The sequence below is a fragment of the Aegilops tauschii genome, chromosome 6 (genome assembly GCF_002575655.3).
Source record: "Aegilops tauschii subsp. strangulata cultivar AL8/78 chromosome 6, Aet v6.0, whole genome shotgun sequence".
Taxonomy (NCBI): domain Eukaryota; kingdom Viridiplantae; phylum Streptophyta; class Magnoliopsida; order Poales; family Poaceae; genus Aegilops; species Aegilops tauschii.
The window spans coordinates 348,676,577-348,691,874 of NC_053040.3; positions in this window are offsets into that span (position 1 = coordinate 348,676,577).

The window sequence follows — 15,298 nt, forward strand, 5'->3', positions numbered from 1 at the left end:
TAACTCTGCTGGAAGTTCTTGATACCTTTAGATATAGTCTCAGCAGTGGTAAACAAGAGTGATTTCAACCATACAGCTGAAGTGCACAAAAATATATTCTATTGAGTGATTCCAATGAGTGCTTTATCATCTCTTCTGGGACTACATGAATAAGCTTTTTTGCTTAGGTTGGTACCGGCCTAAGGCCTTCATCCATATTAGTTTGCTATCATCTCTGTTTGTATCATGCTACTGTCATGAGAAACTCCTTTATCATTGCACGTTAAAGTTTTGCAACCTATGATACATGGCAATGCTTTGAGTGTTGAGCTAATTGGCACTGATTAAATAAACTAATACCTCTCTTTAAGCAAGACTACTATGTTGCTAACTTTACCCATTAAGATAATGAGGGTGCTTCTATTTGTTAGTGTATGTTTCATCAACTAGTCCCACTATTACAGTAATCTCACTCTCTCAATATATGTGCCAACAGGGATGCTCGATTTTGGTGGAACTGCACAAAAACTTTGGGTGCTTCATTGCCTCGATAGCTTCCTTCCTTTCCTGTCAGTCGCTAATCTGGGCTTGCTTCCTTCCTTTATTGTCAGTCGCTTGGCTTATCTTGGCTTCCAGTCAAAGGAAATAGTAATTGATATGCTACCTCACACAGGTTGGTACCGGTCTTTATCCTGATTATTGTGCTTGTCATATGTATTGGTAATTTGGTATTGTGCTACAGTTTGCCGATTTCATAAAGGAGTAACTTGGAGCCTGAACTCGTAGGCAAATCATTACATTGGGCGATTTCAGTAGAACTGCACAAAAAGATCAGATGGACAGGTACTTATTCTACCGCTATGTACTCCCAAGTTCACTCAGACAAGCATTGATGTTGACAAGAAGAAGTGCCTATATTCATTCGAGTATGAACCGGCGTCAACCAGTTGTCAAACTCCACGTATTTGGAGAGTGAACGCCAAAAATATTGCTTGGCGCATAGCCCAGAAAAACGCAGTCCAGTCTTTGGTCCCAACTTGTGCCTTTTGGTTATCGACACATATGGTAGCGAACTATATGCCATGGAGTCTAAAGATTCCAGACAAGTTGGTTGACGCGTATATTCATCTGGCACTTAATGAGTCTGCACGCCAGGGATGCTCCATTTCAGTTGAACTGCACAAAAAAATTGGGTGGTTCATTTTCTCAACCGCCTCCTTTCTTGTCTGCAATGTAGAATTTTGGCGAGCTACAGGACCAAGATGAGCCAGTAAACTAGTTGGATGAAAGTAGTGGCCAAGTTGCTCAACCCTTCCTCGGCACGAGGCCACTATTTGAGGATAAACCTACAAGCAAGTTCAAATTGTCTGTGCTGCCTCTTATGTACTCGAAAGTTTACTCGTACAAGCATTAATTTTAGCAAGAAGTACCTCCGACTGAACACCATTTACCAGTCCGTACCCTAGGTAATTAAAGTTCATCCATGGATGATATTGGCTGTGATCTCAATCATTTGGATGCATAAACATACTGAACATGTGTATATCTGAATTTTTTTGGTGAATTATCTATGAATATTGTCGTGTGATCTATCAATCATTTGGATGCATAGACATGTTGAACTTGTGTATATATGAATATTTTGAGTTGTTGATTGTGAATGTTGGCTATGAATATGAACGTGTCCTGTGAACCCGAGTTTGATACGAATGTTTACCTTTTCTGTTATACTTGTGTGTGAGCTTGTTAGTATGTCTACTATGGGATTTGTGACGTGTGGGTGTCAACGACACACCTTCTTCCCGAGAGGAATTGCACCTGCTTTGTTAGGTTAGCAATGGCACATCATCTCTTTTTAATCTTTTTGCTCTGTCTTCCCCCCTCCCCCGGTCAACCCCTGCCGTAATGTTTTTGGCCTCAAAGCAAACATAGTACTGCGTTGTTTTTGGGGCTTGATGAAAAATTGAGTGCTGGTTTCTGTAGGTTGGCCCGCCCAGGAAATGGGCTGCTGGTCCACCACGGACTGGGAGGCTAAAAATACAAGTTGTATGGTGCAGAGGCAAGTAAAAAAACGCTATCGAGAGCCATCCACTGAAGAAAAAAATCGCTCCTGGTGTGCTTCTTCAGTCGCGCTGGCGGCCCCCTCTTTAATCCAGTTCGCTCAGGGATCTAGCTGGTATCATTTTATTTCAGAGGGCGAACAAGTATCTGCTAGGCCTAGGTTTTGTTTTTTAACATGCGTAGCCCATGACATACGGAGACAGTGGTTTCAACTTATTTTTTGAGGTCCATACCGGCCTATGGGCCTCCCAACATAGGTTTTACTTTTTCTTAAAGATCGATAGCCCAATGTATTTTTTAATAAAACGTAGATCTCTGTTCTATTTATCTATATAAAAGAATAATAATGATGTGTCCAATTTATGTTTTCCCTTCTAACCACATTATATATATTTATATTATTACTATTATCATATATTTTATAGAGACTTATATATACATTATAAAAACATCCCACGTGTTATTAACTTATAAAAGTAAATGTTTAACAGAAGTTGGCAAGGAAAATCCTGGTTGTTTTTGACTCACAGGCAAGGAAAATCCTGGTGATTGCGTATAAAAGCTTGCGAAGATTTTAGGGACCAATGTAATAATAATGCGCTTATTTTTATTTTGAGCAATAACTCGCTAATTTGTTAATTATATATATAAAAAAATGTGTCGCTCTGGTTTATTTTTTGATATTAATTGCTCCTTCTAACCTAACATTCTATATAGAACGAGCCCAGCTAATTCGTGTATTTCAAGAAAGTGCAAATGGGTTGGGATTTCTTACAAAGTATTAAATGGGCCGCATTGACGCGAAATTATTTGTTCACCCAGCCCAGCAAATGGACTGTACATTCTAGAAAACATGGGTTAAATATATGCCACATTTTGCAGGCTGACATTGTCGGCGTTCTGGGAACGGGGGTCCCTAGACTTGCCTGCCTGCGGCCCACGGCGTGGCTCTGCGAGCGGGCCCGTACTGCCCATCTTCACCAACAAGCATTCGAGACCCTCGCGAGGGGCCAAGCCTCGCGAGGCGAATGACACAAGACCTCCTCGGGAGCGACCTCACCAGGCTGGCTCGCGAGGGGCGGAGAGATCAAGGCAAGGCAAACCTCGCGAGGTTGTCATGACGTGAGCCATGACGACCATGGCCAGGCGGGCGCCAGCACGCACAGTGTCCTTGCTTCCTCTTTGGTGCTAAGGAGGCAAGCGCAGGCGAGGAGTACCGAGGCGTCAAGCAAAGGTTTCCATATCCGTGCAACGAGACCAAGACCAGCAGGACGGCAAGACGGAGGTCATCGTGGAGCCCAAGGCGGCGTCACCACCAGAGCCTTTGGCAGGCGAAGACCACCTTTAGTCAGGATAGCTTGTACTAGCTGTCCCCTTTCAAATTGGCCGTTGTTGGCTCCCTTCCCACTCAATATTTGGGGAGAGGACCAGGGCCTCTATAAATAGGGCTAGCCACCACAGTAGGGATCATCTCGGCTTGAAACCATCCAGTTCATCCTCACACCCACCAAGCACAAGAACACCTCACCTCAGGAGGTTGTTCTTCCCCTTGTACTGTTCATCCTCAGCCCAAGAGGCAATCCACCACACCACACTGGAGTAGGGTATTAGACCACAACGGTGGCCCGAACCAGTATAAATCTTGTGTCTCTTGTGTTGCGAGTTCGTCGAGCTAAGCTTAGAGATCCCGGTGAGGTTGAGGGCGTGATTCGGTAGGGGGAGATCTTCGTGCGCACCCCAGTGTTCGAACCTTGAGGGTTTTGCCGGAACCCGAGATCCGACATTTGGCGTGCCAGGTAGGGGTGCGCCGGAGTTTTCCTTCCGTCGAGTCGCGCTCCGCCATCTTCACGCCCATTCTCCATGGCTGGCGCCGCCCTTCCGATTGGATCTACGGGTGCCCACAGTGACGCCTGGGGGCTCCGAGCCCTTGCTCCCGCCTTACGGCAGGTGCAGTGGCCACCCAAGTTCAAGCCGGAGATGCCACCGCGCTACGACGGTGCGACGGACCCATCAGCTTTCCTGCTGGCGTATGAGGAGGCCGTCCTTAAGGGCGGGGGCGACGACAAGGTCATGGCCAACTGGCTTCCCATGGCCCTCACTGGAGCACCGCGCGCCTGGCTGCTCAACCTCCCCGGATCCACGCGGCACCGGCGCACCACGCGGTCACGGCCCTCCTCGGCGGCTTGCAAGCACCGCCCTCGGATCGTCACATCAAGCCATTCCTTTGCCAGATCGGCGCCACTTCCAAGCGCCTGGGGGCTCCACCGGGCTGGGCCGCGCCCGAGGCCGACCTCACCTTCGACTCTGGGGATCACCCGTCTCCACCGTCGGCTCGGGTGTGCTCCCAATGCATTGCACGCCCACCATCTACAATGTGTCTGTCACCAAGACGCTCATCGACGGCAGCGCTGGCCTCAACGTGCTCTCCGTCAAGGCCTTCAGCCTTCTTCACGTACCGCTCGAGCGGCTCCGCCCTAGCAAGCCTTTCTGAGGGGTTGGTGGAGGCTCCGCCCACTCCCTGGGGCAGATCCACCTCCCCGTAACCTTTGGCACGTGCGACAACTACCGCACCGAGCTGGTCAACTTTGACATCACCCACATCGGCCTCCCGTACAATGACATCCTCGGGTACCCGGCCCTAGCTCAGTTCATGGCGGCGAACCATCCGGCCTACAACCTTTTGAAGATACCCGGGAGCAGGGGTGTCCTCACAGTAGTTGGGGACACCAAGGAAGCCCTGATGACGCTCAAGCTTGCCCTCAAGACCGCTGCGACGGTGCAGCCCGCCGACGCGGACACCTCCAAGGCCAAGGGAGCCGCACCAACCAAGAAGAAGCAGTTTTTCACTCAGGACAAGGCGGAAACCAAGCAGGTGCCAGTCGAGGAGGACGGGTCCTCAGGGGCAACCTTTACCATAGGCGCCAACCTCGAGCCTGATCAGGAGGAGGCGCTGGTGAAGTTCTTGCGTGCAAACAAGGAAGTGTTCGCTTGGGAGCCCGATCAGCCGGTAGGGGTCCCAAGAGTGTTGATAGAGCACCACCTGAAGGTGTGCCCCAACGTACGCCCTGTAAAGCAGCGGGCGAGGCGGCAGTCCACAGAGAAGCAAGCTTTCATCGTCCAAGAGACCTGCAAGTTGGAGGCCGCGGGTGTCATTCGCGAGGTTCGGTACCCCGAGTGGCTGGCAAACCCCGTCGTCGTGCCGAAGAAAGGCGGGAAGGAGCGTATGTGCGTCGACTTAACCAACCTCAACAAGGCCTCCCCCCAAGATCCGTTCCCGCTTCCACGCATCGATCAGATTGTCAACTCCATCGCCGAGTGCGACTTGCTGTGCTTCCTGGATGCGTTTTCAGGATATCACCAGATCAAGATGGCGGTAGAAGATGTGGAGAAGACAGCCTTCCTGACCCCGTGCGGGGTGTACTGCTACACTTGCATGCCGTTCAGGCTGCGCAACACAGGCGCAACTTTCCAACGGCTCATGCACATCGCCTTGGGTCGGCAGCTCGGGAGAAACGCTGAAGCTTACGTTGACGACATCGTGTGAAGTCTCGGGAGGCGAGGACTTTGATTCAGGACCTGGAGGAAACCTTCGCGAGCCTCCGCCAGGTGGACTTGCGACTCAACCTGGAGAAGTGTGTGTTTCGCGTCCCTTCCGGCAAGCTACTGGGCTTCCTCGTGTCCCACAGGGGGATCGAGGCCAACCCAGATAAGTTCAAGGCCATCGAGGACATGAGTCCACCGCAAACCTTCAAGGAAATGCAGGAACTTGCTGGACGGGTGACGGTGTTGGGACGCTTCATTTCCAAGCTGGGAGAGCGCGCCCTACCCTTCTTCAAGCTGATGAAGAAAAAGGGCCCATTCGAGTTGACCCCGGAGGCCGACCAAGCGTTTCAAGACCTCAAGAGATACCTGACCATACCTCCAGTGATGGTGGCGCCACGACCCCTCGAGCCCCTAGTGCTTTACCTTGCCGCCACTCCCTACTCCGCCAGCGCGGCTCTAGTGGCGGTTCGGGAAGAACAGCAAGCCAAGGGCGCGTCATGTCGAGCTACATCGCCAGCAGGGATGACGCAAGACCAGGAGGGCGCGGCAAAGGCCGCAGCAGCGGCAGCAGAGGATCAAGCTCAGCAGGACGACGCCCCCAAGCCTGCAGAGACCCCGACAAGCGATCAAGCGTTGGTGGCTCCACCACCTCAGGAGGCGCCCCAACTTCCGGAAGGCGCAAGCCTCATCAGAGCACCCGACCTCGTCAAGCACCCGGTATACTTTGTCAGCACGGTGTTGCGGGATGCAAGAGCACGGTACCCAATGCCTCAGAAGCTCTTACTCGCGCTCTTGGTGGCCTCGCGTAAGCTGCGGCATTACTTTCAAGGTCACCCCATCAAGGTCGTCTCGGCCTACCCATTGGAGAGGGTGCTCAGGAGCCCCAACTCCACCGGGAGGGTCGCCGAGTGGAACATTGAGCTGCAGGCATTCCAGTTGGAGTTCAGCACCACCAGGGTCATCAAGGGAGCCGCGCTCGCCAATTTCGTGGCAGAATGGACAGACGCCCGGGCGCTTGAAATGGGCTAGGATCGGTCCCTCTCGCCGGGAAGTGAGGCGCCCGATTGCTGGGTCATGTATTTCGATGGTGCCGTCGCGCGCCAGGGCGCGAGGGATGGAGCAGTGCTCATCTCGCCCACTCAGGACAAGCTCTACTACGCTGTGCAGCTCTGCTTCCAGCAGGGCGAGAAGGTCTCCAACAACATTGTAGAGTACGAAGGACTCATAGCCGTCCTGAAGGCTGCGGTGGCCCAGGGTGTGAAGTGTCTCACCATCAGGGGCGACTCGCAGCTCCTCGTCAGCTTCTCCAACAAGGTATACGAGCCGAAGGACGAACACATGGAGGCATACCTCGCGGAAGTGCGCAAGATGGAGAAGCAGTTCCTGCGCCTGGAGTTGCAGCACGTGCCCCGTGGAACCAACAAGGAAGCCAACGACATCGCCAGAAGGACATCCAAGTGACAACCCCAAGAGCCTGGCGTCTTCGAGGAGCGGCTCTTCAAGCCATCGGCGACACCACCGCTTTCAAGGACAGTGCAACCTCGGGAGGAGCTCCCGCAGCCACCTGGCACGGGAGCCCCAGCCTGTGGTCCGAGCTCGGGAGCACGTCTACTCTTGGCACTCGAGCCCCAGGAGGAATGCTGGACCAAGGAATTCAAGGAATACCTGATGCAAGGGACGTTGCCGGAGAAGGAGGAGGACGCGGAGCGTGTGGCCCGGCAAGCCAGGGCATACTGCATCCAGGATGGTAAGTTATATAGGAAGCGGCCAAATGACGTTTCTCTGCATTGCATCTCCAGGGAACAGGGGAAAGAGCTGCTAGCCGACATACACGGCGGGGACTACGGGCACCACCCGTCGTCACGAACCCTCGTCAGCAAGGCATTCCGTAGGGGATTCTACTGGCCTACGGTGCTCAACGACGCAGCTGAGCTGGTGAGGTCCTGCGAGGCCTGCCAATTCCGCGCCAAGCAAATCCATCAGCCAGCTCAGGGCCTCCAAACCATTCCACTCTCGTGGCCGTTCGCAGTCTGGGGACTGGATATCCTGGGCCCGTTCCCTCGAGCGCCTGGGGGCTACCGATACCTCTATGTTGCCATCGACAAGTTCACCAAGTGGGCGGAGGTGGAAGCCGTCCGCACCATCCCAGCTGGCTCTGCGGTCAAGTTCATCAAGGGTCTCGTGAGCCATTTTGGGGTCCCCAACCGCATCATCACCGATAATGGCTCGTAGTTCACCAGTAATCTCTTCAAAACATACTGTGCTAACCTTGGAACGCAGATTTGCTACGCTTCAGTGGCGCACCCCCGGAGCAATGGTCAAGCCGAACGCGCCAACGCGGAGGTCCTGAGAGGCCTCAAGACCAAGACCTTCAAGAACAAGCTCGAAGCCTGCGGCAGGGGCTAGCACGACGAGCTGCAGTCCGTGCTGTGGTCCATCCGCACCACCTCCACCAAGCCAACGGGCGAGACCCCATTCTTCCTCGTCTACGGAGCAGAAGCGGTCCTCCCTCACGAGGTCAAGCATCGCTCCGCACGGGTCCTGGCGTTTGATGAGATGCAGCAGGACGCCACGCGGGGGATGGACCTCGTGCTGGGGGAGGAATGCCACCGCGAAACTGCGCTACGGACGGCAAGATACCAGCAGGCGCTGCGGCGGTACCACTGTTGCAGCGTCCGCCCCAGGACGCTGGAGGTGGGTGACCTCGTCCTGAGGCGGGTGCTCTCCAGGGAAGGGCTGTATAAGTTCTCACCCATGTGGGAGGGCCCGTTCAAGGTCGTCCATGTCTCGAGGCCTGGTGTCGTGCGCCTGGAGACGCAGGACGGGGTACCCATCCAAAACGCATGGAACATCCAGCACGTCCAGAAGTTCTACCCATGAAGAAAGGCCCAGCACTTGTGAAGAAGGCCCAGTGCTTGTGAAGGTCTCCACTCGTGACACTCTCACGTAATAATGAGTGGGGCTGTACACGCCCCGGAGTCTCAGGAGTGCCGCCCTCGGGCCTCGGGGGCTCCCTCCCACGTCCTAGTGGCAGCACTTAGCTCCGCGCTGGTGAGAAGACATGAAGACTAGACTAGGTGCCGGACGCGGCTTTTCATTTGCTTTCCGTAGTTGGCTCGCTCCTCTTTAATTGAAGTTTGCTTCTGGTGTTCTCTGCTGATTTGGATCCGTCGCCTTCTGTCTCTGTTTTCGTCTTCAGTTTAGCCTCTACTCTCTCTCGCATTCCTCGCGAGGGGGTGGACAGGTGCCCTTGTGAGCGCTTTTCCTTTTTCTGCCTTTCGTCTGCTTTTCGCGAGGCCCCTCGTTCGAGCCCACAAGCTGGCGTGCCTCTCCTAATCCGTGCCCCATGGGTACCGCGATACGAAGCGCTGGGTCAAGGCCAGCGGCGCCTGCGACCAAGGCTCGGGTAAACGATAAGCCTCCTAACGAGTTTTTTTAGTTCCTAAGCGCCTACCTGGCCAAGGAGGCCTCGACCCGCACCAGGAAGCGAGCACCTCGCGGAGAGGAGACTACTCCGAGCACGTCAAGCTAAGTTATCTCTACATAAAACGACGATGTTGCGACATAGCACAGGAACGATAAATATAGCATAATAACCGAGAAATCATAGTTTGTTGCACGCCCCTCCGGGGCCCCATACTGGTTTCTTTCTAAATACAGGAAGGAAAGGAAGAACGTAATAAAAGCGGCACGTATCCCCACGACGTACCATGAAGTCGGGCTCTTGGCGCCGTCCCGAGCTCAGCCAGACCCCTCCTCGCTCTTCACGGGGGCGCGGCGATGAGATGACCCGCTGCCGCCTTCGAAGCGGGAGCGGCGGCTGGTCGTAACCACCGCTGCTGGAGCTGTCGCTGGAGGAAGAACCGTTGTAGCTGGACGAGACGTGGTCGGCACCAAGGGCGGGTTCGCCTTCATCCTCGTCACGACCATCGCCGAGGCCGAGCACCTCGTCCCCGTCGTTGACCTCAGGGCAGCACCCGGCGCGGCGACCATCTTGCCCAAACACCCTCACGTAGAGGGTCACATCGCCGTCGTACTTGAAATGGAGGGTGCACCGCCTGCCCAGGCCACGCACGCGGGCAAACGTCTGCCAGCCTCGGGCCAGGGCTATGGTGCCCGTGACGGAGACCTCAACCGCGACCCAGGAAGCCCTGCTGCAGTAGCCGTCCGCCTGGACCTGCGGCCGGCAGCTCGTCAGCGAAGAAGCGCGGGAGCTGAAGCCAGTTGCCGGCCGGGTTCTCCGACCAGACGACGAACCCCAGCAACACCTCCGCCGAGTGAAAGCGCGGCCGGGGAGGCCGCGCGACCACGGCACGCCTCCCTTCGCCGGCAGGGCTGCCACAACCGGGGCGACCCCTACCGCGCGAAGCGGCACCACCGCGGCGGGGGTCGCGGTGTGCTTCCGGGGGCGGCCACATCCACGCTTGGGCACCGGAGAGCTGGGCCCCTCCTGACGGGCCTTCCCCTTCTCCGCGGCGGAGAACCTCTTCGATGGCGCCATTGGTGCCGCTACTGGTAATGGAGCAAAGGGGGAGGAGCGAGCGGAATGGGAAGAGATGGGCGACGGGGGCTCTGCCCCCTCCCCATTTATACCAGGAGAAGGCCAACCAGCGCCCCCCACGATAACAGGTAATGATGGTTTTTCCTCGCATGCAGGAGGGACTCGTCAAGTCGGGCAGTTGCCGAGGCAGCGTGGGGAAGCGGAGACGCCCACGTCCAATAAACCGCCATGCGTCGACCAGGGCCGCCGGCTGTTGGGGCCCGCGGCGCTCCGCACTTGCCCTTTGGCTTCGCCTCGAAGCCAAGTCCGAGCGTGCCTTGGGCCCGGGGGCTACTGTCGGTGTTCTAGGAACGGGGATCCCCAGACTTGCCTGCCTGCGGCCCACGGCGTGGCTCTGCGAGCGGGCCCGTACGGCCCATCTTCACCAACAAGCATGCGAGACCCTCGCGAGGCGGACGACACAAGACCTCCTCGGGAGCAGCCTCACCAGGCTGGCTCGCGAGGGGCGGAGAGATCAAGGCAAGGCAAACCTCGCGAGGTTCTCATGACGTGAGCCATGATGACCAAGGCCAGGCCGGCGCCAAGCGTGCACCAGCGCGCACAGTGTCCTTGCTTCCTCTTTGGTGCTAAGGAGGCAAGCGCAGGCGAGGAGTACTGAGGCGTCAAGCAAAGGTTTCCATATCGGTGCAACGAGACCAATACCAGCAGGACGGCAAGACAGAGGTCACCGTGGAGCCCAAGGCAGCGTCACCACTAGAGCCTTTGGCAGGCGAAGACCACCTTTAGTCAGTATAGCTTGTACTAGCTGTCCCCTTTCAAATTGGCCATTGTTGGCTCCCTTCCCGCTCAATATTTGGGGAGACGACGAGGGCCTCTATAAATAGGGCTAGCCACCACAGTAGGGATCATCTCGACTCGAACCCATCCAGTTCATCCTCACACCCACCAAGCACAAGAACACCTCACCTCAGGAGGATGTTCTTCCCCTTGTACTGTTCATCCTGTGCCCAAGATGCAATCCACCACACCACACTTGAGTAGGGTATTACACTACAACGGTGGCCCGAACCAGTATAAATCTTGTGTCTCTTGTGTTGTGAGTTCGTCGAGCTAAGCTTAGAGATCCCGGTGAGGTTGAGGGCGTGATTCAGTAGGGGGAGATCTTCGTGCGCACCCCAGTGTTCGAACCTTGAGGGTTTTGCCGGAAACCGAGATCCGGCAGACATGTGGGCCAATAGGTCGAAGCCTACATAGGGCATTGTCAACTTGGTCAATAAATGATTATGACATCCACATCCATTGGATTTATATCCAACGCCGGCATGCACCTTCAATCTCTCATCTTCTTCCTACAGTGTGGCCGGGACCGCCTGGCCGGCTTTCGGCAGCTAGCGGCTCTGCTTAGCACGCATCGCTGTGAAGCGCTACCCCAGCATCGGCCAGGCTATCCCTCCACCCCTCCACACCTCCTGTTATTCTCCACCGACTGTAGCCCCACGCCGGACCAGAACCAGTTATAACCCTTGTACTCCTCTCAATCTGCGACTCCACTGCCGTGTCTTCCCATCTCCGGGTCGTTCCCGTCCGGGGCCTCGCCGTCGTCCATCGCCTCGCTGCGCTCGGCGCGGCGTGGTCAACAAACGAGAGTCATCGGAAGAGGACTCTACGTGGAGAGCCTGACGGCTAGGACCCACGAGGTCCATGGTCGCACGCAAGGAAAGTTCCTCCTTATTAAGCTGAAAAAATGTTCCTCCCCCTGACAGCTGGGACTCACCGGCCGTATCTTTGCACAGAAGGAAGTGCCTCCTTGTTATGTGAAAAAATTATTCCTCCCGTTGACAGCTGGGACCCGTCAGATTTGGTGGCTGACTTGTGGGCCTACTAAGCGGACATATACGCAGGGCTTTGTCAACTTAATCAACAAATGATTCTAGCAGCTGGACCGTTGGATGTTAATCCAACAGCCGTGCTCCTTCTTCAACCTCTGTTCTTGCTCCTGTCTCCCGTGGGCGGCACCGCGGCAGTGCTGCCGCACACCTGAACCAGTCAAGTTTCCCACTCCTCTCCATCTGCGACTCCACTGCCGCGTCTTCCCCATTCCCGGTCATTCTAGTCTGGGGCCTTGCCATCGTCCACCGGCCTTGGTGCGCTCGGCACGGTGTGGTCAAGGTGGTCAACAAATAAGAGTCATCGGAAGATGACTGTACGTGAGAGGCTGATAGTGGGGACGCACCACGCCCATGGACGCATGCATGCAACTGCATCCTTTTTACCCTGAAAAATAATGTTTTCTCCCCCTGACTGCTGGGACCCACCAGCTACATCTTCGCACGCAAGGAAGTGCGTCCTTATTATGGGTAAAAAAATATCCTCCCTGACAGCTGGGACCCAGCAGCTATATCTTCGCATGCAAGGAAGTGTGTCCTTATCCTCCCCGACAGCTAGGACCCACCCGGTCAAAGCGTACGTACCGTTTGTCTTGTCGAAACGTGTACGTACATACTGGTCGATCGATCGCTCTACAACGATGAACCGTGGCCGAGTAAGTAGCGACACATGTCATAGTAGAGCCCCCCCACGTAGCAATTCAGGCTGTCCCGTCTAAACATGTACATGTACATACAGCCACACGCCAAAAAATATGGCCACATACGTACATACGGGCGGGGTCTCGAACGCCTACTCGCGCATACGTACGACCATGGCTCATGTACATGGTTGGGTCGGAACGGAGAAACTGCATCATCATCGTGTTCATGGGGAGGCAACGAAATGCGTCGTGTTCATCGGGAGGCAACGGAATACATCGTGTTCATCGGGAGCCAACCAGCTTGGACGGAACAACCGATGAAAACGAGTCCTGGCGTACCGCAAAACGGAGGAGACGGCCTTGTGTTCGACCGGCTACGGTCGAAACGGGATCCTGTTCATCGGGAGGGATCTAGCGTACCGCCAAACGGAGGAAACGGACTTCTCTTGGACCTCCTATGGTCAAATGGGGTCATGTTGATCGGGAGGGGTGTGGCGTACCACAAAATGGAGGAAACAGACTTGTGTTGGAGCGCTACGGTGGAAACAGCGGTCCTGTTCATCGGGAGGGGTGTGGCGTACCGCAAAACGGGACTCTACGGGATACTGTTCATCTCCACCGTTGACCTCCTCCAGCCTCCACGGGCTACTGTTCATCCACCGTCGACCTCCTCCAGCCTCCACCTGCGACTGTTCATCCACGGGCTCCTATTATCCAGCCTCCACTGCTCCTCCACCGGCTACTTTTCAACCAGCCCTCTCCACGGGGTCCTGCTCAACCACCCCTCCATGCACTACTGTTCATCCAGCCCTCCACGAGGTCGTCCTGTTCATCCAGCCCTCCACGGGGTCCTGTTCATCCAGCCCTCCACAGGGTCCTGTTGATCCAAACCCAACCGGCTCGATCGATCGGGGTCCTGTTCATCCAGCGGCAACGGCCTTTACTACCACGGGGTCCTGTTCATCCAACCACCCACCGGGAACTGTTCATCCAAACCCGCCCAACAACGCTCACTGTTCATCAAGGGAAGGAGGCAGCAGGGTTCGATCGGCTTCAGTTAGCAGCAGTAGCGAAGGAATCGCTCGATCAGGTTCAATTAACAGCCATCGGACGATCGCTCGGGTTCAGTAACGCGTAGCCTGTAGCGCAATCGCTCGGGTTCAGTTACAGCGCAACGCCTCGCACACACGCGCGTACGTGTACGAGAGAAACGCGCATCGCTCGGCCCCAGTGCACCCACCATAACCGGGAACTCCCCGACATTTTCCTCGCCCTCGCTTCTACCAAGGTTCTTTCCATCATGGATGGCCCAAAGAATGTCATGCAGTTGCGTCTCTGGCCCGCCCAGGACGAAAAACCCATTTCCTGTCATGATTTTTTTTCATAGAAGTAGGAGCCAAACACATCTATGATGATACCGGGTTTTGTCAAATTATCGTCATAGAAGTGTCATAAGCATGAAAGGAAAAATATTCGTTCAACCCAAAATGTCACGGATGTGTCTTTTTTGTAGTGCTTGGACATGGACTGCACCACGCCATGTCGCCGCGGGAAGCCCTAGCTTCACCAGCCGCCACCATCTAGGGTCGCCGCCCCCGGGATCTAGACAAAACATTGCCGCTGCCACCGGCCATGTTCCGCCGCCGCCGACCGGACAAGCCGCCGGCCACTGCGACCTCTGCCGCCATGACCATGCAAGCCCACCGGGCAGCCGGCACCACCAGATCTTCCATGAAGCCCGCAGCTCCGCCTCCTCCTCCCATCACCACGTCGTCACTGCGCCATCGCCGGACGAACGGCCACGCCGCCGCGACTCAAATCGGGGAGGAGGGCCCTTGCGCCACGGGTGACCCGCCTCACCCAATGCAACGCGGGAGGGAAGGGGGCCTCCGCCGCCACCGTCAGCCGCCCGGGGCTTCGCCCGGCGACCTCCTCCAATGAAGGCGGAGGGGAGGGAGAGGTTGGTGGAGCCCGGCGGCGGTGGGGGTTAGGGTTCCACGGTGTGAGACGCGGGGGATGGTTGTGCTGAGTAACTTGAGCTTAATTATTACTCCCCACCTAAAAATTGGGGGAGAATTTCACTTCCCGGCCTCTGCACCAACCAGGGATGCATACGGCCATTTTAGTATGAGTACCAAGATAAACATGATCCTCAGAATTTTTTAAATGAGTATCAAGATATTTTTTAATGAGTGGTTCCACCACACACCAAACTTGATCCTCAATAAATGGGGGAAAACCCCTGTGCATCACCTGTCAATTCTAGGAATTGAACTCGGGTCGTTAGGCTGCACAACCGCATGCCTAACCACTGAGCCAAGGATCCTTTTGATGTTTGATATCCATTCTATTTAATTCTCTCACTAGTTGTTTTCGTGAATCAGGCTATAATGTTTTTCATGAGAGGTACAATCACATGGTTGATCGCAAGTATCTTTTACTTGTATTAGGCATCTCCAAGATGGACCCTCAAATCTTTATTATACGTTCGGATCATAGTGTTTGCACCACTTTTTCCACCCAACGGAACCTGTATATGTCCCCTTTGTAGTACGGGCGTATAGATTCCGGTATCCAAGAGACCAATCACATGTATGACCCCACCCCCTCTTCTGTGTCCTTCCAACCGCACGTGCATGGTCCCCCACTCCTCTCTCTCCTCCCAACCAGACACTAAATCACAA